Source organism: Chenopodium quinoa, unplaced genomic scaffold, assembly GCF_001683475.1.
Source record: "Chenopodium quinoa cultivar QQ74 unplaced genomic scaffold, ASM168347v1, whole genome shotgun sequence".
NCBI lineage: Eukaryota > Viridiplantae > Streptophyta > Magnoliopsida > Caryophyllales > Amaranthaceae > Chenopodium > Chenopodium quinoa.
Genome location: NW_018742205.1, coordinates 3027501 through 3049667, shown reverse-complemented (window position 1 = coordinate 3049667; position 22167 = coordinate 3027501).

The following is a 22167-nucleotide window of genomic DNA, read 5'->3' as shown; positions in this document are numbered from 1 at the left end:
TCAACTCAAGTGGTTTTTCCCAAAACCCAAACTTGGGTATTTATAGGGAAAGGAGACTTGAATCTCCCTTCTCCCATCCATGTGGGAGAATTGCATTTTCCTACTAATTTATTTTAATAAAAAATAAATTAATGAACAATGCAATCAATGAGTTACAAGTGTCAAATGGAGGAAGAATGATTAGGTGAGGACCATTTCAAGAAGGGGGGGGGGGGGGACCATTGCCTTGATGCCTAAGGCAATGCCTACAAACCTTGGTCCCCTCACCCAAACCATATCCACCATATGGCTGGGACAGCTGGCTGCCAGCCAGCCTTGGCTGCCAAGGCAGCCTTGCTGGCGCCTGGTGCCTAGGTTGTGCTAGCAAGCCAGCCAGCACAAGCATGCGCACAGCTAGAAAGCTACGCATAGCATGCGAGCTGTTGCTGTGGCATGGCGGGTGCTGGGCGCTACAAGGCTGCTAGCCTATGCCACCATTTTCTCGCAATGTGCTTGGCCCCAGCTCTCGCATGCACAGCACGCATTGCTAGCAAGGCTCAGCCCTGCGATGATGCGTGCTTGCGAGAGGCTGGCTGCTGGGGCGCACCATAGCCTAGCACCACGCACAGCCATGCATGCTGAGCACGCTGCTATACGATGGCTGCGATGGCTAGGCACTGCTGTTGCCCAGTATGCTAGCAAGGCTACTAGCGCCAGGCATGCTAGCAAGGTTGCTAGCGCCCAGCGTGCTAGCAAGGCTGCTAGCGCCCAGCACTTTGCACAGCATGGCATGCTGCCATGTGATGGTGCGGGGCTGCCATGGCTAGCTAGCATCATCATGCTAGGCTTGCGACAGGTTTTTGCCTAGCCTAGCACTCATATGGCTAGGCCATTACGAGGCTACGGCTAGGCTCGTACTTGTAACTCGATTGATTTCGTGTCTCGTCAAATTCTAAATTCGACTCAACTTGCGACGCTCGGTTTCGACGCTCTAAGCTCGATATCCGACGTCTTTGTTCATAATACTTTAACGACTCATCCAATCCTTCGGATTGATTCATCACCTCGGATCGGTTACTTGATTGGGTGTGACCCGAAGGGTTCAGTCAAGATTAAGCTGTAATATTAATTGTACATTAATATTACTGATCGGAAGCGGCCTCCACCTAGACATTCCGGTCACTTGACCTTACTGAAGAATTAGCTTTCCGATAATTCCGAACCCTCTATCGGAATAATACACTTGCTGGAAGGACACCATTCCTTTCAATCTCCCACTTGTCCTTCCGGACAAGTGTGCATATAGTGTATAGCCCATTTCCTATGTCGCTTAATGTCTCTTCAAGAACTATAAGGTAAGATTCATCGTCATCCTTATTATGTTCAGAAGTGTTTCTCGATCTTCGAGTTCGACTGTCAATAAGCAAATGATTTCTAAAATCTATCTGAGCACGGCCATGCATTTTCACTGTGTCGCTCTTTGAGCGGCCTTGTAAACAACAAAGACATATTCCCTATTGTTAGTAGGGGGACATTCCCACTCTTGTATTGTAAGCTTTCTTACTAAGAGGACCTAGTCACCCGAGTGTTGCCGTTATGATCCCCAGTTACGGCAGACGTTGGACAACATCAAAGAGACTAGTACTCAAATAAGAGAACTTCACAACACTCATGGTCAAGGAAAGAGGTTCTGATAGCCATAATGAGAATTGTACTTATGACGATTTTAAATCTCTTAAAGTACTCTCATAGGTCGATCCGGTGCAGTTCCAAGCTAGCACCTGTGCAAATGATTTATGACTTCTATGTCCTTGCAGCACAAGAAACGATGCTGTAAATCATACTACACACTAATTTCCAGTGGTCATTAATCGTCCATCGGTTAAATGACCTCGATTAGGGACAATTTTCGATTTAAATATTCAATTTTCACTTAACATGTGTTTCTTTATCCAAGACATGGTCTTGATACCCTGTTTTGAATATTTTCACAAATCGAATGGACTCATTATTTGATTCCAAACCATAATCAAATAGTTTGTGGAATTTTGTTAGTGAAATTTTATTCCACCATGAAACTATTCAACGTTTCATCTTATGATAAATGGCTTTCTTCAAATGTTTCAAGAGTAATACTCTTCATTAAACATTTATAGAAATCACACCCATACTTAATATGCTTGATTTCTTTTATGCAATTGCGAATGTTGTCGTTCACTTGTTGCATAGGTTTAGCCACTATTACTTTGCAAATCTTAGCATCTTCATTATCGAACAATTCATAATAAGACAGTAAGGTTTTGAGAGTGTTATGGATCATATGTGATTTAGGATTTATTGTCCAAGTGATGGCTCCCTCTCATTTTCATGACTTGAGACCTTTCATCTTGACAACCTACAATCAACGTTCGAAAACGAACTTTCCATTGAACACTTTCTTTTTATTGCCTTCCAGGCAACAATATTCTCAACATATATTTTAGTAATCATCCTGATCTTGCTTTGCTCGGATTTTATTCCGAACGACACACAATGATTTGGGAGATCCTAATCACTTGTGATTATGGAAATTTACCTTAAATTTCCGCACAATATACATGGATTCGCGTCCATGTTACCATTCTCAAGCCACGACGCATTCTAGCTCGTGCTTATAAACGGCTTCCTTATTAAGGATCTAATCCTTTCTAAGGATGTGCTTGCAACATCAATTCTCAAATTACAATTGTTTATATGCGTCAAGAACTTATCCCCTTTTACATATCAAAGTACTTTGGATTTTCTTGACCATAATCTAACGATTCATCACTTAGATATAGATTGATTGGTATTTTATACTTCTCATGCTCTAAGCATGTAAGTTGAGTGACGACTCCATATTATAGTATACATGATGGTTTTAATCGCATAATTATTCCCAATATGTCCCATTCATGTGACCTTTTAGCTCATCCAGTTTCACTGAGTCTCGCTAAACTGTTTGCTATGTGATACGGTTGAAAGTCTCTACTAGAGCCTTTCTTGTTTGACTTAGTATTTTCCCAGCTTATACTTAGTTCAAACATTTACTTAGTTTTATACATATGGGTCGAAAGCCTTTTCAAGTCCTTCATGTTTAACACAGTAAATTCCTCTACTCGTTTAAACATTTCATTAAGCCTATCCAATAGATCTTAATTCCCATATGTACTAAGTGTCGCCTTTTGCTTGGTCCATTGTCGAAAATCATTTCAAATCTAAGCATTTAGCATTTGATAGTCATTTCACAATAGAGTTCACAAACTTCTTGTTGGACCATACAGGATTGACTCTTGCTCTCACTAAACTTCTTGTTTATAAGAATTTCTATGATTCTCCATTTAGCCAAACCTTTCATTGACTTTATGAGAATACATGTTCCAATTCCTACATGCAATGCTTCATTTGATCCTACAATGGATTTCTTGAGCTTTCTTTCAAATCTAGCATTATTTAGAATTACAAAACCCTTAGACTATTTCCATAGTCTCTTCCAAAATCCAATTTTAGAAAGGCGGTTTCGTATTTAGCCATATTTCATATGCGCAATTTTGCTAGAACAATCACGAAAAGACTTTAGCGTTCCGATTGGTGAATAGGTTTTTATTAAAATCAACACCGTGAATTAATTGTATCCTTTTCAACCAATCTAGCTTTGTATGCTTATGCATTTCCACATTTGTCAGTTTTCTTCTTGAAAACTTATTTGCGATTGATGGGTATGTCACCCTTCACGCAAATGAATCAAGTTCTAAACATGATTTGCAAACATGGAGTCTATTTCGGATTTTATGGCTTCTAACCATTATTCGAAATTTGGATTTGTCGTAGCTAATTTACAAGACACTATTCCCTCACCATCCAATGATGAATGGTATGCTTGTAAGTCTTAGGTTTATTTCTAACTTAATAGAAATTTATAGGATTCAATCCAAGCCTTTGGTGAATTCTAAACCTATACGGGGTAATAAGTTGAGCATTTACATTGTCTTTTTGATTCTAACCATTCTTATCAACTGCTTCTAAAGCATTTTGATTGTCAGTTTTATCAGGTTCACACTGTTGCTCGTCCTCTCGAACTTCGTCGAGTTCGATTTTGAGCATTTACATTGTCTGTTTGATTCTGACCAATCTTATCAACTGCTTCTAAAGCATTTTGATTGTCAGTTTTATCATGTTGACACTGTTGCTCGTCCTCTCGAACTTCGTCGAGTTCGATTTTGAGCATTTACATTGTCTGTTTGATTCTGACCAATCTTATCAACTGCTTCTAAAGCATTTTGATTGTCAGTTTTATCAGGTTGACACTGTTGCTCTTCCTCTCGAACTTCGTCGAGTTTGATTTTCCTCCCACTTGTCATTTTGGAAAGGTGTTACTTTCCAGAAAGACACCATTTAGAGCAACAAATACTATGTTCTTAATTAGGTTGTGGAGGTAATGCCCGTATTCTCACTTGAATACTTACAAAGAGACATGTATATTGTCTTTGGGTAAAAGTTCGTTGTAAAACAAACAGTTAGCTCCTTCTTGAGCTATCTTAGCCCTTATTGAGCCACTTAGCTCCCACTGAGTCAATGAACTCCCACTGAGCTAAGAGCCCTAGACATATACTTGAAAAGACGCTAGAAACTATTTCTATCCATAACTGAATATGGTTTCCTTTCTTAGCTTCAACACTTTTGTTTAGTGTAACATTAGTCATTTGTGCAAATCTTAAGAATTTTATAGGAAGGGATGTGATTCATCATCCTTCGAGTCATTTCCAAATGGCATCGAGGTCTCTGTCAAGACACACTATGTTCTTTGTGGAGCTAATTATGAAATTTCAATTCCATAAGTTTGATGTGATCACACTTGTCTCAAGCAAACATCGCTCGATCTAATCTAGCTAGACGTTGTGATATCTTGCCAAGTCGATTCTATACTTCACTGAACATTTGAGCTACTCAAGGTCCAGTTTGCTCACATTTGATGAATGTAGCCACATTCTTTCAAATTCTTATGAGACGTTGAAGTAATGTAATCCTCTTTAGCTTTTGGAGTCAGTTGTCTATGCCAAGCACAATAGCTCCTTTATTTGTCAATTTCAACAAGTAAGACTTGCTTGTCTTAGAACGATTCCGAATTGATCAACTATCAAGAGTCTATCTAATAGAGCCTTGAGTATGATCTTGTCGATGTGACATTATTAAAGAAGTTTGGAACACAAATCATGTTCACGACTTGAACTTTTGAGTTTTCATGTCAGGGAAATGTTTGTTTTTAATCAAGCATTCTTGACTCATGGCTTATGCGACCATGTCATTTAAGTAAACCTAGCAACTATTGCTTTTACTTTTGAATGTGAGTCTTTCCGTGTGTAAACGGATCGTTTGCTAATTATGGAACATAATAACCATTATTTGTTCCAGCCTTAGTTTTAAAAGGACTTTAAACAAAATAAGTGACCTTACAACTGATGTAGCATTACTTGCTTCATTCTAAGCTTGTAAGTCAATAACTTAGCTTGTCTTCAACGGTTTGAGGTCACTTTCAAAGTGGAACACTCAAGTAGTATCCAATACTTGTGAAGATAACGAGTTGCTAAGTTGGCCATGAACTCAAGGGTAGAAAAGGAATCTCATTCTTTTCTTTGTTCCTTGTTTCCTATATTTCTTATAGTACATCATCTCATAACTTTAAGAATCATTTCTTTAAGTTCCTCGACTTTTACACTTTGTTAGGCATAATTAAGCATCTAATGCCCCGCAAAACAAAGTTCTATCTTTTCAACTAATTCATACCTGAATTACTTCATCAATGAGTCCTACTCATTTGTATATGAAGTGAAAAGATATGTTGGTTGTCAACTATTGACAATTTTGAGTTTTTCAACTCAATATTTCATGTTTATCAAAACTACCCAGTATTTTGAAAACATGATATCCAACCGTCCTTTCGGACTTTAGTCATAAAAGTCAATTATGAGAGGTTGTATTTTAGAAATGCCTTTCCATTCTTTGAGAACCATTCTCAAAAGATTTCTTTTACCAATCAATGGAAACAATATAATTTGATTACGAATTCTACTAATATATAAGTGCAAAGTTTAACCATTTATCAAGATCATAATAAGTTTGAAATTCAAAGCGTATATGTAAACTTTCAATCTTATTATGCGTTTTATCCACGCATTAAAATTTGTCCCTTTTGGCGAGAATAAAACGATTCCAAGATCCCAAAAATCAGAAAGTGATTAAGCATGCTTTGGCTTGTCTTAACACTTAATATTTTAGGGTAAGCAATCCAATTGCTAATAGCTCTAAGCTACTCTCGGTTTGATAAAATGTCGCATCTAATGCATCCTTGACATTTTATCTCTTTTGCCACGACATCTAAGGACTCCTTACTGATATCGTTGAGCTTAACCAAGACAACTCGTATACCTAGTATACCTTACGTTCCTAGGGAAGTAGTGATGTCTCGCTTTGGTGTAGTCCATCACATACGCGCATTAGTTCGGTAAGTGTTGTTCTTGGAACGGCAATTTTTAGCTCAATATTATTAAGGGACCTAGGGTTTCTATGTTGGTTGATTTAAGTGAACTTAACTAATCATCGCAACTTTATAGAAATCCTAGACATGCATCTAACATTCAAATATATATATATATATATATAATCACAGTATATATAAAGCATAAAACAGATGCATTTGGCAACTAGCATGACCCCTTGAAATCTTCAATTTCCATGGGTCTTCATCTTGGCTCGTCTTCATCGAAACGCCGTCTTGAGACATCTTGGCCAAAATAAAATAACTAGCTAGTACGACTAAGATTAATCTAATAGTACAAAAATACTTAACGGTTCGCAGACCGTATTTAGATTTACAAAAATACATAACGGAACGCTGTCCGTATTTTCTATCCTAGTCGGGCCCTACTAGTTTCCTTTTCAATAACCTGTTTTGAAAACAATCTTCCATTCACCCATTCACTATTTGTGAATGGCCCATGCAAATTATGAAATACATAATTAAACACACAAAACTAGTAACTAACTTAGGTGGTTAATCTGATTAACGCGCCTAATTAAAACTAGTCAAAGTTGTTTAATCCATTATTTTTAAAAGGCTCAAATAATCTACTAAGCTCCCACTAAATTCCGCATCCATACTTAATTAATCCGATTAATTAAGTTGGCATAACCCAAAATTTGTCATAATCAAAATTTTGCAAACGCCGGAAAAATCGAGGTCTAACCTCGTTAAAATAATTACATAAATAATTTAAAACAACAAAAATTTTCTAGGCTGAAATTACATAGCCCGAAATTAAGCCAAAGCCGCCGACTCGCATCCTAGTGGGCTGTGAACCATGGCTGCTAGGCAGCCCATGGCCTGTGCGTGTGGTGCTGGTTGCTAGCAAGCACGCTTAGCGCAGCCTGCTCTACTAGCTAGCACCAGCAGCACGCTACGCATGCTAGCTGCTAGCTGGCGCAGGCAGCAGTGGGCTGGCTGGCTGGGGCTTGCTGCCTCGCTGCCCAGCAGCAGCACAAGCACGCTAGCAGCCTAAGGCCCACGCACCTAGCATCATGCAACAGCACGCAACACACGCAACAGCCCTCGCCACACACTGCACAGCAGCACCATGGCACGACCCCTGTGCGCACCATAGGCAGCCTACATGCGGGCTGCTGCGCAGCCCGGCTAGCCTTGGTGACGCTTGGGGTTTTGCCTCGATTTACGTGCATTTTTTTCGGGATTTTAATCCCGATTTACGTGCGACGTAAAATTAATCTAAATTTATTTAGAATTAATTTAGGGCAAAAATGAAAATAAAACAAGTCTAACTTAAAAATTCAATTTTAACGGTGCACAAGCCTAAATTATCCAAAATTACTTTGGAACATTTTAGGTCTTTCTTGATGCTTAAAATTAAAAAAAGGGCTATGTCCATAATTAATTTAGCCAAAATATGCAAATTAATAATGGATTTGACAAATGGGAGTTGGAAAAATAAATTAACCATCTAATGATAAAAAATTTTCCAACTTTCATACTTGTGTAAAATAACAAGATTACATCTTCTAATATGAAGATTAATCAAAATTTTACTCACAAGTATTTGAACTTCATGGATTTTAATCACCCAAAAATGAAAAATCCAAACTTTGTTTAATATGGAATTTAGGGTTAGGGTTCCAATCATTTAAACCTTTAAAGATTAGAACTTTAACATACTTGGGAACTTAAAGTTATACATTCACATCAAACATTCACACATTGTTGCAATTAATTTGCAAAATTTGTGAAAAACAAGTCTGTGTGAAAAAGAGCATATCTACTAAAGCACTAATTAAACTCCATAATTATTCTTAAGGATAATTTTAAAAAGCAATAGATTAGGGATGCAATAATGCATTTAATCTACCCTTGAAATGCTTGCATTAATCAAGGCTTAAAAGATTTAAAACTTTCGTTGAAAATGAAAAATCCCCAAAAACTTGGGTTTCTGGTTTGAATTTGGCTTCTGGACAGTTCTAAAAGGGTTGAATCTGTTCCAGAATGTCGATTCCACCCAGAATTCTTTAATTTTGAGCCAAAATCTGGGTTCGACATCCAAATCGAGAAAAATACGAGTTTTAAAATTAATTAAAACGAGCTTCTAATCTAATTAGAAAAGCAAAACCAGAAATTAAATCTTACTTAAAACCACCTTAATTAATAAATAATTGCAATAATTAAAAGGAGCGCAGCTCTGATACCGATGTAGGGTTTCGTAGTGACCCACACTACGCGGAACGGAAACCCCCCAAGACCCGCCCCGATAACTAAAGCAATTAAAACAAGCATAAACATAATTAAGCAGTAATTAAAAGAAGAAAGAGAAAGAAATTATACCCTCGATGCGTGCTTTGCTCGCAGATCGAGCTCTTACTTTGAAAGCTCTAGCCTCGCAAGTGCGACGGCCTCCAATGGAGTCCACCCTCGAGACCCGACCCGAACGACCCTTACCCCGAAGGTTAGTCGGGGCTAGACCAAGAAAGACTAGAGTATTACGAACTTAGAGGTTTTCTCATCTTAAGGGAGATGCCTCAGTGAGTTCAACTCAAGTGGTTTTTCCCAAAACCCAAACTCGGGTATTTATAGGGAAAGGAGACTTGAATCTTGAAAGGAATGATGTCCTTCCAACAAGTGTATTATTCCGGTAGAGGGTTCAGAATTATTACAGAGGTAATTCTTCAGTAAGGTCAAGTGATCGAAATGCCTAGGTGGAGGCCGCTTCCGATCAGTAATATCAGGGTACAATCGATATTACAGCTTAATCTAACTGAACATTTCGGGTCGAACCCAATCGAATCTCCGATCCGAGACGTCGAATTAATCCGAAAGGATTAAATGAGTCGACAGAGTTTTACGAATACAGACGTCGGAATCGAGCCTAGGGCGTCGATACCGAGCGTCGCAAAATCACAAGCGACAAGTATGAGCGTAGCCGTAGCTAGGCTAGGCTAGCTCATAGCATACCTAGGTGCACCATGTGTGTGCTAGGCGCACCATGGTGTGCTAGGAACCATCGCAGCCTAGGCGCACCCTGGCAGCCCATCGCAAGCTAGCAGCATGCTAGCATGGGTGCCTAGGTGCGCATGGCAGCTATCGCAAGCCACACAAGCACCAAGCAGCCCAGCAACGTGCTGGCGTGGGTGCCTGGGTGCTCATGGGTGCTATCGCTAGCCCATCGCATCATGCATAGCCATCGCAGTTCTAGGCACTGGCGCATGGGCTTGTGCATGCATGCCTCGCACCATCGCAGCCCTATCGCACCAAGCACAGCAGCCTCGTGTGCGTGTGTGTGCATAGGCGCTCTCGCAACAACCTAGCATCACGCACAGCACCATAGCAGTGCTAGGCACTGGCGTGTGCTAGTGCAAGGATGGCTAGCAATGCGTGAGCATGTGCACCATCGCCCAGCAGCCTCGCTATGAGGCACCTAGCTAGGTGCTTGCGTGCGTGCCTTCGTATGGAAGCACCAAGCACAACATGCTAGGCCTTGCGTGCGTGGTGCACTGGCTGCGTGTGCGCATGCTGGCCTAGCTGGCTGGCAGTGCGAGAGGCCCTGTGCGAGGGGCCCTGTGCGAGAGAGTGTGCGTGTGATAGCAAGGCAGCAGCACCACGCATATGTGTGTGCCTGTGCCTGCGATAGCTAGGCAACAACGCCCAGCGCCAGCACAAGGCGTGGCTCGCTAGCAGCACGTAAGTGTTGGGCTGGGTGATGCATGGCGCGCCAGCCAAGCATGCTAGCTGGCTGTGCGTGCTGGCAGCGCCACGTGGCAGCCAGCCTAGCTGCCTTGCAAGTGGCGGTTTGAAGGGAAGTGGGGACCAAAGCCACCAAGCTTCCCTTGGGGAGCAAGGCAATGGTCCCCCCCATGGGATATGGTCCTCACCTAACCCATTCTCTCCTTTTGCCACTTGTTGGCTTGTGATTGTTTTGCATAATTATTTATTTTAGAATTAAATAAATTATTGCAATTGCACATGATCCCACATTGATCATGAAAAGGGGTTTCAAGTCCCCATTCTCTATAAATACCCACTTGGTTGGGATTTTGAGGATAGAACCTTGAGTGGAATTAAAAAGGCAACTCTAGAAAAAAGTAAACCTTTGATTCGTAAAACTCATAGTTATTTTGTCCGGGTCTTGACTAACCTTCAAGACTTAGGACGCTCGGGTCGGGTCGAGGGTACGATCCGTCGGAGATCTCGTCTTTTCGGGATTTTGAAGTAAGAGCTCTTTAGGAGCGAAGCACGCGTCAAAGGTATAATTCTTGTCCTTAATCTTGTTTGATTAAGTTTATTATGCTTGTTTAATTGCTTTAATTAAGGGGCGGGTCTTGGTGGGTTTCATTCCGCGCAGTGTCGGGTCACTATGAAACCCTACAAATCTCCCTTCTCCCATCCATGTGGGAGAATTGCATTTTCCTACTAATTTATTTTAATCAAATATAAATTAATGAACAATGCAATCAATGAGTTACAAGTGTCAAATGGAGGAAGAATGATTAGGTGAGGACCATTCCAAGAAGGGGGGGGGGGGGGACCATTGCCTTGATGCCTAAGGCAATGCCCACAAACCTTAGTCCCCTCACCCAAACCGTATCCACCATGTGGCTGGGACAGCTGGCTGCCAAGGCAGCCTTGCTGGCGCTTGGTGCCTAGGCTGTGCTAGCAAGCCAGCCAGCACAAGCATGCGCACAGCTAGCAAGCTACGCATAGCATGCGAGCTATTGTTGTGGCATGGCGGGTGCTGGGCGCTACAAGGCTGCTAGTCCACGCCACCATTTTCTCGCAATGTGCCTGGCCCCAACTCTCGCATGCACAGCACGCATTGCTAGCAAGGCCCAGCCCTGCGATGCTGCATGCTTGCGAGAGGCTGGCTGCTGGGGCGCGCCATAGCCTAGCACCACGCACAGCCATGCATGCTGATCACGCTGCTATGCGATGGCTGCGATGGCTAGGCACTGTTGTTGCCCAGTATGCTAGCAAGGCTGCTAGCGCCCAGCATGGTAGTTAGGCTGCTAGCGCCCAGCACTATGCACAGCATGGCATGCTGCCATGTGATGGTGCGGGGCTGCCATGGCTAGCTAGCATCATCATGCTAGGCTTGCGACAGGTTTTTGCCTAGCCTAGCACTCACATGGCTAGGCCATTGCGAGGCTACGGCTAGGCTCGTACTTGTAACTCGATTGATTTCGTGTCTCGTCGAATTCTAAATTCGACTCAACTTGCGACGCTCGGTTTCGACGCTCTAAGCTCGATATCCGACGTCTTTGTTCGTAATACTCTAACGACTCATCCAATCCTTCGGATTGATTCTTCACCTCGGATCGGTTACTCGATTGGGTGTGACCCGAAGGGGTCAGTCAAGATTAAGCTGTAATATTAATTGTACATTAATATTACTGATCGGAAGCGGCCTCCACCTAGACATTCCGATCACTTGACCTTACTGAAGATTTAGCTTTTCGATAATTCCGAACCCTCTATCGGAATAATACACTTGTTGGAAGGACACCATTCCTTTCACTAGAATTGTTACAAAGCATGTGTAAAATAAAATGTTGCTAACTTGCTAGGACTGCAAAATAGACTCTTCTTTTGATTGGATCCTTGACAGCCTTCTTCCACTCCTTTTATGAGGTATCAATATTAAAAGCCTACTCATTAATCTGCATCCACGAGCTGATATTGGAAATGCAATATCTGCTGTAAGAACACTCAAAAAACAGATGATGTTTGTTCTCAGTGTTCTCACCACAAAGTAAGCATAGGCTGCTGTCACAAGCTCCAAACCGAAACAGTTGATCTCTAGTTCTCAACCTCCCCCAAATAGCCAACCAGGAAATAAAATAATGTTTAGGGACGTTATATCTTTTCCAAACCCAAAAACTCCAATCAACCTTCTCTTTCTCACCCTGTAACCATTTGTAAATATCAGAGATGGCATACTTACTGTCAATGCAGCCACCTGAAGTGAAACCATCCTTTAGCATCTCCTTTACTTATAAGTTTGTTCTGAGGCGTTGATGTCTTTCATATGCTTGTCATTGCATTCCTTCATACAATTTTTTACTCCAGTATTTCTTTTAATAATTAAATATTATATTATACTTATTAATTTTTTTTCTGAAGGTTATGAATGCAACAGGAGAACAAGGGAAATCTACTAAAGATGGAAATTAGCCTACTATGCACTTTTTTTTTTTTTTTATAGTTACTTAGTAGTTAACTTATGTAGGCTTCAATCTAACTTTTAATTTAGTTAGCATTTGATATATGTAATAATAATGATGATATTTTGGACATGATATATATATATTTTTTGTTTTATGATTGCTACTTCTCTGGGATGATGCTACTGAACATGCTCTGTTGTTTATGCTCTGAGCTTCTGGTTGCTGGCCTTCTCTACTAGTTGGTTTGGTTTGCTTTTGGTGACTGCTTTAGGTGCTGGCTGCTTGGGGCTGCTGGTTCATTTCTGCTATTGAGAAGCTGCCTTGTTTGCTGCTTGAGTTTGATCTGCTGTTGCTGCTGGCTTGCTGCCATCTTGTTGGCAGGTTTCTGGTTTTGCTGTTGCTGGGGTGGTGTTGATGCTGCCTGTGCTCAGTTGCTTTGTGTTAGCAGGCTGCTGGCCTAGTTTTGGTCTATTCTGGGGCTACTTCCTCCCTGCTTTTGCTACATACCTTGTTGTTGTAGCTTATATGGCTGTTTTGTAGGCAACTTTCCATCTTTTTTTTTTTATCTGATTTTGGTTTTGGTGTTTTGTTGTTTTGGTTTGTTGTGTATGCGACTGTTTTCAAGCATATTGTCTTTTATCTGGGTTTTTATTTTGGTTTGTTGTCTTATTCCGCTGGTTTGGTTTATTTTGGTTTGGTGTCTTGGGTGTTAGGCCGTTTGGCTCATTGGTGTTTGTAATTTTTTGCTGCTTTGCAGCCCTCTTGATAATACAATATTATTTTTACCATATACGTATATATATAAAAAAAAAACAGTAAAAAAAAATCGTAGACGCTTTTTGTTGTCAAGATATTTTGCTTAAATCAGTTTCAAAATTTCCCGCCACTATTTTTCTGTGGACATTAAAAAGCGTCTCAATTGATTTTGAGACTAAAAACAACGTCGACAATATAGACGGGAAAAAGCGTCTAGAAATTTGGTGGTGGCGCTTGAATACCGATATTCTCGACGGTTAGTATATTTTATAAGACATTAATGAGTGTCGATATTTAAGACACTTAAAAAATATTGGGACATAAAATGGTGTCGAGATTTGTGACACGAAAAAGCGTCGCAAATTTCTCGACTCACTTTTTCTCGACACTTTTATAAAGCGTCGAGAAAAAAAATAGCGATGCTTTTCAATGTCGTAAATAATGGAAAAAAGCGTCTCAAAAAGACGGGATTTGTAGTAGTGGGAACACTTACACGGGTCAATCTACATCCGATTACATGGCATGGTATCGAAGAATCACAAGGTTGCTCATCACTCCACCTTCAATTCAACGTCCTCCAAGTCACTATCAACCTGCTACAACTGACCATATTTTGGTACGTACATCACTAAAGCATAGTCTATTCAATTTGTTTCTTTCATAAGTGATTATTTCATACTTTATTGTATTAATTTTTGGTTTGTTTGACACTTGTGAAGGTTAATACTCTCATCAATGTTGTATCGAGATGCGCCCGAGCTATCTCATCTGCTGAAGATTTGACACCCGAAAAGGCCATACCTTTCACTTTGGATGCATTACGTAGCTTGTCTTCCACATGCACGGAGACCTTGACAATTCTTGGTCATTCCCACCTCACAAACCAACACAGTGTACCTCGTCCTCAGCTCACGCCATCCACCTCACACAGTTCATTGGCATCGAGAGCCAAGCGACCACCTTCCGTACGAGCAAAACGAGATCGATTTAGAGCCCCCCGTGTTACTCCTGCAACTCCAGCATCATCTCACCCTCAGACTCCAACTCCAACTACCTCTGACATCGAGACCTCAACTGCAGCATCCTCTCATGTTCAGACTCCCATTTCGGTGGACAGGTCGACTCCTATTCCTACTCCTACTCCTTCTCTCACACCTACTCCTACTCCTACTACTCCGACATGTGCTCCTATGCTTGAACCTTTGAAACCTCCTGAATCATTCATTGCATCCCCTCCTGGACACATATTCTACAAACGCCGCAAGCGTGACAAGAATGTACCTTCTTTGGTTACTATTTTTGGGACTGATCAGTAGGACGGTGGATCAACATCGCCCCTTAGGAAGAAACAATTCAATATATAGGTAGCTTTTGAGTGCTAAGACATGTAATTCTAATGATATTTATAAGAAATTAGAATCTTATTGTTATATATACTTTTGGACTATTTTTAAAGGCATTCTCAGCCTATGCAATGTAAATAAAGGAAAATTTTGCGGAACGATTGAGCTAGGTATCGACCCGGGGCTGATACCATGTTAAATTTGGGAGTTCAAGGTAGAAGAAATGAGAAGAGAGAAAGGGTATCCATTAATGGAGCTTAAACAATGGAAGAGAAGAAGAGAAGAAGAGAGGAAGAGAGAAAGTCAGTATATTATTTTGGTAGAATGAAAAGTTGCATACAAAAATATTACGGTATTACATTATTTATATTCTACTAAACCTATACTAGTATACTACTATACTTATGCTACTAAAACTATACAAGTATACAAAACTAATTATACAAGTATTTCGTATATTCCAACACACTGTTTCCACACCACAGAGATATAATGCCTTCCTGCTTGATTTTTCCGAGAAAGCAGTCCTTCATACCCTTATAAGGAGTAAAAAGCCGATTGAATTTTATCATCTCATTCTGATTTTGTAGCAGAAGATGGACTCGCTCAATAAGTGCTGTAGTTGTGTGAACAGTAAGACTTAGGATTCCTATAGCAGCAACTGTGGCATGATGCTTGATCAAATCACGTTCTGATGCAAGTAGATGTAATAACCATGGATATAAAGGCAGTGGAGTTGGAAACTGAGCAGCACCATTGCGGGTCAGAAACATAACATAAAGCACATCCTGGTGAAAGCAGTCCTTCATACCCTTATAAGGAGTAAAAAGCCGATTGAATTTTATCATCTCTTTCTGATTTTGTAGCAGAAGATGGACTCGCTCAATAGGTGTTGTAGCTGTGTGAACAGTAAGACTTAGGATTCTTATAGCGGCAACTGTGGCATGATGCTTGATCAAATCACGTTCTGATGCAAGTAGATGTAATAACCATGGATATAAAGGCAGTGGAGTTGGAAACTGAGCAGCACCATTGCGGGTCAGAAACATAACAGAAAGCACATCCTGGTGACATATGACAGTTCAAATTATTGAGGGATACACATGCAACAAGTTATGTCAAAGTTAAGAAGAATAAAGACAGGCTATACATTATTGCTAAACGAAACAAGCCTTAGAAACACAAACCACAATACAGCTTGCAGTATTATCAAAATTTTACGAGGAATCAGGCTATGTTCAGCCTTCTAGACAAGTAACAAGAAATAACTATTAGCATCGACGAATGGTAGGCACCTAATGAAGGCTTAAGATTGTATAAAGATAAAGATCAAATTACAGCAAATACTGTATGATTTTCCCAGAATTAAATGCTTTGATATCAAGTTAAATCACAAATGTAAACAATCGCAAATGAGGGCCCATAATAATAAGCTGTCGAGAAAAATATATTCAATTTTCATACTACCATCAAGAAAACCCAAAAAATATCCATTTTCAGGGGGAAAAACCCCATTTGGCTAATGCAAATACCCAGTTACAAGCAAAGGAAATTCAAGAAAAACAAAAACAGAGGGAAAATATCCAATTTTGTAAGGGATCAAAGCATCAAACATTGAAACATACATTGATCACAGCATCAAGCATACATTGATTAAACTGCTTTAAAATGCACAAATTCTAATAACTTTGATTTATAACATCTAATTCACGTACATCGTAACAATAATAATCACAAAAGAAAAAAAAACCCACATTCAGCAAAAAAAAAACCCATTTTCAGGAAGAAAAGAATCCTTTTCAGAAAACACATAGCAAAATTCAAGAAAAACAACAAGAATATTAAAGAACAGAAAGTTATTACAATATCTAATAACAAACAAGAAATTCAAGAAAAAGAAAAACAGAGGAAACTATGGTAAGTTATCCAAGAAATTCAAGAAAAAGAAAAACAGAGGAAAATATGGTAAGGGATCAAACATACATACTTAAACTGCTTAAAAATGAACAATTTCTGGTAACGTTGATTAACAACATCTAATTCAAGTACATTGTAACAATGATAATCACAAAAGAAAAAAAAACCCACATTTAGCCAAAAAAACCCATTTTAACCCATAACAGCATAATCAAGAACACAAAGTTATGCATGTACAAGTTTTAATGAAATTACCTCACTGACAATGTTGAAGCAGATGAGGAGGAAGGAGGAGAGGAGAAAGAAGGAGAGGAAGAAGAAGAGAAATGTCAACGAAAAAACAACTAAAAGAAGGCTATGTAAAGGGGCAATCCACGGGTTCCGGCGCGGTGGTTTCGACAGTGACGGTGGGTTCCGGTGTGGTGGCATCCTCTCTCTTAACATCATCTTTGTTCTTGATTACTATTTTAACGCTCCTCTGGTACAGTTCTTCACCCGCAGCCTTCAAAAAATCCCAAAACTTTTTAGAAAGAGGAACTCTTCTTGCCATTCTTCACACTTCACACTTCCCAAATGAAAGCATCCCATTTATAGACGCGGAAATTCTTTTTTTTTTATTTTTCTTTTTAAATTTTTTTGCTTTTATTTTTTGCACAATGTTAAACATACCCCTTAAGTTCATTTTTTAAAATGGAAATAATTTAGAAGTTTAAGACAAATTTGCACATCATTTGAAGTAACTAGTTGTGGTTCCGTGCGCGTAGTGAATATGCTTAGACAGTTGTTCTTTCGGTTTTTTTGGTTTTATGGCAATTAAGTTTGTGTAGACTGTACAAACTGAGATAAGTTGTTTACAATATATTCTAAGTACATAATTATTTTAAATAAATTTACTATGTGATATGTAGCCGAAATAATATACTGGTGCACCGTTTCCGTAACATATTATTTGCCTAAGTACTTAGAAAGTTGTTGTAGATTCTATTAAATAGTAAGAGTATTGGTAATAAGGTTTTTTCTTTCCTTTTTTACGGAGTTCTTGCATTGTTTTCAGTTTTAATATAGATTAAAAGTTATTATTTAAATTCATGTCAAGATAAATGACGTTGAAAATTATACTCGAGTATTAATTGTATTTGAATTTGAGTATTAAAATTAGTCAATTGTTGTTATTAATCAAATAGAATAAATTTATTTAATTCATAATTTTTTGAGGATTAATTTAGGATTCAACCGTTATAGTCAACATGGGTTGAAGAATATTATGGAACTTTAGTTTTATTCATATTTAGTCTAAAGATTGGTCAGCCACATGTATATATAATTAATATACTTTGACAATATAGTATATGGTTACTCTTAGTGGAATTTGATTGTATATAAATACAGTTTTTTCTTAATCATAATATATTCAATATATTTTCTGTATCATAGAGATGTATAGTAACTTACCAAGTCATGTTGTTATGTTCGGAGATGCATGTAGAAATAAGTTGGTAGTTTTTTTTTCGTTTTATATTTTATATATTATTTATAATATGGTTTTTTCTGTTTATAAATAATTGTGCGGATCTTGTAGGTATTTCCGGAGGATTGGACTGCCTTGTTAGCCGGAATCCATAGTCCTGTGGAAGTTCTTCGAGGCCCTAACAGTCGTATATGGCCTGTGGAGCTAGGGAAGGTTGTTGAAGATACCAGAAGAAATATGTGTTTTGATATTGGCTGGGAAAATTTTGTTAATGAAAATCACTTGGTTGATGGTGAATTAATGATTATTTATTATGCTGGTAATATAACATTTTATGTCAAGGTGTTTTCTTCGACTATGGTTGAAAGATTTGCTACTATTGAACCTCTTCAAAAACATGAGGATATATAAATTCATGTAATTCTATATTTGAACTTTATAAATGAAATATTATTGTGGCACGTTATTCTTCTCTATTTACAACCTTTTGTTGCATGGTCACAATATTTAGGGTCGTTGTTTGTTTATTTTAAAATGTTCATTATTCTGTTAACTCCAAACCTTAGACTTAGTAATGGGTTGTGAAGAGAGAGATTAAAAGGGATTATCATCAATTGGTTGATCTAATTGGTCAATTTTAATTGTTGGAAGATATATAGTCATATATTTTAAAATAATTGCAAGAAGTTTTGAGGTTTTATTTTTTAATTCCACTTAAAAGTAAATCAGAGTTGCCAACGTCGAAGCGTCGAACTTCATATCCGAAACTGATGTCGTCGATGTTCAGGTGTAGTAAGTGATTTAATTGAAGTGCGAGTTTCAAGACATATGTGTTGGCCGAAAGTAACGTTGTATTATCGAATGGTATAAGGTCGTATGAGAAGTTGTGCTTTGGAATGAGGAGATGTAAATATAAATAAAATAAAAAATAAAAAACGACCTTTAATTACAATAACAAGACGTAAACATAAATTAAAACAGAAAGAAAACGATCTAAATATATATTTTAAATATTATTATAACCATACAATTTTATCTAATGCAATTTAATAAAATTTACAATTAAAATATTTTATGGGTGCTTATAAATTATTTTTCTATTATATTTCAACCCCACCGATTCGAGTTTCTCCCTTTCCTTCTGCTTATCTTCTTTGAGCCTATTAATTTGTGCTATACCATCGGCTGTAATAGGCTTTAACTGATTTAGAAATGTAATAAAATTGACTACCACGGTTGGTGCTTCGCTAATTGCATTTTGTGAACCTTCACCAGCGTCCTTCAATATCCTATCAACCTCAGCCTGTCTACGTAGAACTTCTTTCTGCATTTCCATAGCGTTTAATTTCAAAACCTCCAAAATACGTTTATGTATTTGACAGAATCTTTTGTATTTTCAATCGCTAACTCAACTTCTTCCTCAATCTCCATTGGTGTATAATGTATATATATAAAGATTCCTACAATGTATAGCAAAACATAAGTTTAAGCATTATTATAAAACCCTACCTTTCTTTTCTTAAACTCTAAGTTGACACATTTGTACGCAAATTTCAATGCGTACAAAAACCAAATCATATGTCATGTAATCTTTATCTATAAACTTTACATAAAACTCCATTTATACTATATATTTATAATTGGTGAAACGTTGTAGGGAAATTGAAAGAAATTGGAATCAGGATATGAAAACAAAAAAATAAACAAATTAACATAAGTAGAAGATAAATTATTCAAAATAAAGTCAAACAGTCATGTTTAAAAAAATCAGAAAATGAAAAGCATAATCCAAAACACAAACAAACAATTTATAATTTAACTCTACTGGCCCCTAAAAAATATAGAATAAAAACAAAGAACGGAACATAGGCGGAGGAAACTTGATCACCACAAACGAAACAAAGACAACTAAAATGATAGTATAGAAAACTCACTGAAACAAAGAATCTTTGAAGACGAAATAGATATGTGTCAAGAAGTTGCTACGACGAAAGAAACGCACAAAATCCGAAATAAATGATGAACAGGTTTGAATAGAAAGAGGAAAAGTCAGGACAGAATAAAAAAGGAAAGCATGGAAGAGCTACATATATAAAAGTAGAATATTAGAAGAGTGTAATTAAATGAAAATAGTAAGGGTAGTGAATAGGTATGATGATGGAGTGAAGAGGCATGATTCACACAATAATAATTCAATAAATATAGGAAATAAGTTTTACTACTTCATTTTTTTGTGTTTTTTTTAATACTTGTATTAATTTATTTTTATATTTTTTTGTAATTCCAATGTGAATCTCTATTTTCAATGTTTTTTTTCCTGATTTACGATGTAGTGTTGTTAGTTTCTTTTTCCGGTGATGGATGAAGTAATAATTATTACGTATATTTGTTCATTTATATTAAATGGGTGCACAGAGTGAAAGGAGTAAACATTGGTTTAAGTAATGGACAAATTAATTTTTGAAGAGGAGTGAGAATGCTAAAAGTCGAATGAGATGTTGCGATTTGACAATTGAATGTATGTGGGCAATAAGTGTTATTATAATATATAAATATGCATAAGTTTGGTAAGAGGGATGCGGGAAAGTATTTTAGAAACTGCCATGGTTAAATATATGTATATTAAGTTAGACGAAATATTTAAACCGTATTATAATTGTAGTCGAATGAACATAATTTCTGGTCTAGTTAATTTTGACATTTTAACTTTTGTAGAATAAAGTTATCAGATACCGATATACATATACTTTAATGTAGTATTAGGACGATTTGAAATAGTTACCGAGAACGTTGATGATGATTTTAGAAAGCATATTCTGAATAATATTTATACTTTAGGATTATCATTTATTACGATGAAGGTACGTTAATAAACTTGAATATTTATTTGTGTGATATTGAAAGTAATTTTGTAAAATAAGTGTTCTCGTTGTAGGACATTGTTTTGGCTACTATGACGTTGTTAGTTTGTAAGTATGACTCCTGATTAAAAGGTCCATATTTTCGATTGCTAATGACCGGTAAATTATGAATAATTATTTTCTTATATAATGTATGGAAGATGAAATTGTAGATTATGAAATAATAGATGAAGGCATTTTAGAATGAATAAGTACGTTGTATATCTGCGGATTAAATCAGACATATGTTTCGGCCGTTCATTTTGTTGAATAGACAGTACTACATCACGTAAGCATAAGATTTTATGTTTCGACACTTGCCGATCTCACAATGGTCCTTTTTTATGATAATTTGTTGTTTATTTTAATATTATCTGAATAAAAGTTATTTTGTGATTGAGTGATCGTGTTTTGGTTTCTTTAAAATAAGTTGTCTACAATATATTTAAACTAAATAATCTTGATACGTAGAGTTGTTAAGTTATGGTAATAATTTTACCGAAGTTATGTATTATTGATAATTTCGGCTTTTTATATTGAAATTGTGGTGATTAAAGTCGAAATAATATATCGCTTCTTTATTTATTTATTTTTTATACTTTTGTTATTTTTTATTTTTTTACAAAAAATTCAGTGTAAGTTTCTATTTTTAGTGATTTTATTTTTGGTTATTATTGATTTTTTTAATGTCTGGTAAATCAAGAACGAATAATTGTTATTTCGGAGATGGATGGAATAATAAGTATCAGCGAAAGTATTTGGAACAAAACCAAGAACGAAGACCGTAATATTTAATGAACATACATTGAAAGTATTTTAGATAAAAGCAGGAACAAAGATTGTAATATTCAAAGTATATACATTTAGATATTAATATAATAATTGCTAAACAAAAGGTTAAAGATTAAATTGACTTCGTATTCATTCTCGAGCTTGTTTAAGGATCCATTGTTGACTTTGTAAAAATAACCGTAATGCTCAAGAATGGCGATGGTGTTAGTATAACCGGAAATTGTTGAGTGCGTCTTTCGGAGAACGTCGGGAAACACAAAGTAATAGTTTTCTCCTC